Raw genomic sequence first — 3,171 nt, 5'->3', positions numbered from 1 at the left:
TTTCCTCCGGCACTACACTGGTGACTCCGACATGGATTTTTGTTTACGGCGATTGTGTAAAAAAAATCAGCGAACGAACATTCTTGCAAAATTTTCGGACGAGGAAGACGTTCAGGCCATCGGCAGCCATCACCATCCCCTGTCAGGGAAACGCGCACTCCCACTCTCAAACTACCTGAGTTCTGGGACTCGACTCCGGCTGCATGGTTTGCTATTGTAGAGGCGCATTTCAACAAGAGCAACGTGGATGACGACGACGACCGGTATAACCATGCTGTGGCAATGTTGGGCAGCTCCACCGCAGCTCGAGTGGTAGGTTTTTTGTCTGCTCCCCCGGCGACGAACAAATATGAGCGCCTCAAGGCCCTACTTCTAGAGACATTTGAACTGTCCGCGGCGGAGAGGGTGCGTCGCCTATTTGCTATGTCGGATTTGGGAGACGAGAGACCTTCTGCGCGCATGGAGAGGATGCTAAATCTGCTCGGTAAAGAAGACCCCATGATCCTTTTCACGGAGCTGTTCATGCGCATGCTGCCAGCCCAAGTTAGGATGGCGCTGGCCAACACCGCCATCGTGGGCCCCCGCGCCCATGCCAGGGAGGCGGACCGTTTAGTTTTGGCCATGCCTCAGCGGTCCACCGACCTGCTCGCTCCCGCGACCGCCCCGCCACCGGACCATCGCAGGAGAGCGAGGGATGACGCCAAGCCTTCTGGACAGCACGGTAACGCAGCGGGCCATTGTTTCTTCCATGCCACGTTTGGCGCCAAGGCCAGACGGTGCCGCTCACCCTGCACCTTCGGACCTACGGGAAACGGCAGGGCCGGCGCTCAGTAGTGGCCCTGAGCGCTGGCGTCACCAACAGGCTGCTCTTCATCCGAGACACCGCCTCTGGTCGCAGTTTCCTTTGTGACACGGGTGCCCAGTGGAGCATCATTCCGGCAGCGAGATCGGATGTGGCAAAGGAGGAGCGCGGTCCGCAGTTGGCGGGTGCGGACGGCATGCCCATCTGCTCTTACGGAACAAGGGCGGTGGCCGTATGTTTCGGAGGACAATGTTTTTCGTGGGATTTTGTCATTGCGGCTGTCACATTTCCCCTGCTTGGTGCAGATTTTCTGTGCGCCCACAACCTGTTAGTGGACGTGGGGAACAGGCGCCTGGTCAATTCACAGACTTTCGCTTCCTTTGCCTGTACGCAGGGGGAGGCCGTCTACAGCGGGTGGTCCAATACACTCGCCGAAAGTGACCAGTACCTTCGGCTGCTCGCAGAGTTCCCCGACCTTAGCAAGCCCACTTTCTCCGCGCCCACGGTGAAACACGGGGTGGAGCACCACATTGAGACCAGTGGGCCTCCCCTCCACGCCAGGGCCAGACGCCTCAACCCGGAGAAGTGGCCGTCGCCAGGGCGGAGTTTGCGCACATGGAGCAGGTGGACATCGTTCGGCGCTCGAACAGCCCCTGGGCGTCTCCCCTGCACATCATCCCTAAGTCAGATGGTTGCTGGCGCCCATGTGGGGACTACCGCCGCCTCAACGACGCGTCCAAGCCTGACCGCTACCCGGTCCCGCATGTCCAGGACTTTGCAGCGAACCTGGCAGGCAATCGCTTCTTCTCAAAGTGGACCTGGTACGGGGGTACCATCAGGTGCCGGTGCACCCCGAGGACATCCCCAAGATGGCCGTCGTCACGCCCCTTTGGGCTTTTCGAGTTTCTGCGAATGCCGTTCGGCCTGACCTTCCAACGCCTCATGCACTCGGTGCTCCGGGACCTACCATTCCTCTTCGTCTACTTGGACGACATCCTCGTAGCGAGCGCCACGGAGGAGGAGCACCTGTCCCACCTCCGAACCCTATTCACACGGCTCAGCCAGCATGGGCTGATCGTCAATCCGGCGAAGTGTGAGTTCGGGCTGACACGGTTATTTCCAGTGTTTACAGCAGAGCTGTCCCAAGGAGCTGCGGCTACCATGTGTTGTCATGTTATTGTTATAAGGAGCCCAGTCCAAGCTACAACAGTCTGCATTCCCTTAACAATTGTTTGTATTGAGCCATATTGTATTGTACCCATTCTGCAATCTGTTAAATAAAGTTACATCCATTCATTCTGCTAGCATTAACGTTACCAAGCTGCTAGCCACAATGCTACCTACATACCCAACCTCCTACCCAACCTCCACCCCTCCTACCCAACCTCCCCCCACCCCCCACCCACCCAACCACCTCCAATGTACAGTCCCCCCCACCCCCCCCCCCCCCCCCCCACCTACCCAATCTCCTCCAATGTACAGTTTCTACGTCAAATGTATATACTCTCTTTTCTGGACTCTTTTCGTATCACAAACAGTACTGTATTTGCAAATCTGGTATGTCATAAATGTATAGATGTAGCAGTACTGTCTATCTGTATGTCATGTATGTCATGTTATGATGAATTGAAAATGGGGGACCCTGATGTAAACAAGATGAAAGTCTTTCTCTGGTCTGCATCCCCTTAACAATTGTATGTATTGAGCTGTACTGTACTGTACCCATTCTGCAATCTGTTAATAAAGTTTTCAATCAATCAATCAATCAATCAATGCTATACTGTTATACTGGCATATCCCAATCACGTTAGCACATAAGCTAACAAAATCAGCGACGATCTTTTTGTGAGACTAAACTCCGCTCTTGGTGGTCAATTGTGTTGATGTTAGTTTGGTTCATCAACAAATGAGAGGCAGAACACACAGTGAATGTATCCGTTTTGTTTATTGCACTTTTATTGCACTTTCTTTGCTGAAAAATAAATTCTACGTTGGCTAAATGGCTCACAGCGAGGCATTTAAAGATGGTGGATTGTTGATTTTGAGCAGGAAGTGTATTGGCACATTCAACTTTTCTGATTGGTTGCAAATGGCCTTCATGTTTGAACTACATCGCCACCTACTGCTTTGGCATTGTACTACATGTATATACATCACTGTGCTCAGGAGGCAAAAACAATGTCTAACTTGCCTGCCATTACGTTGCGTTCTGAAAAGCTAAACTGACCCTGAAAACAAAACGAAAACTGCCCATTAGTGTAACCGCAGCCTTAAGCTAGCTGACGTTTTCATCCAAAGTGACTTACAAATTGTGAACAGCAAGTCAGCAGGATGTGTACATCTCAGGCAGCTACGGGTAAGTGACATTG

The sequence above is a fragment of the Notolepis coatsorum genome, assembly GCF_963971535.1.
Source record: "Notolepis coatsorum genome assembly, chromosome: 10".
Classification (NCBI taxonomy): domain Eukaryota; kingdom Metazoa; phylum Chordata; class Actinopteri; order Aulopiformes; family Paralepididae; genus Notolepis; species Notolepis coatsorum.
The sequence above is the reverse complement of the archived record's forward strand: the minus strand, read 5'-3'. Positions refer to the sequence as shown.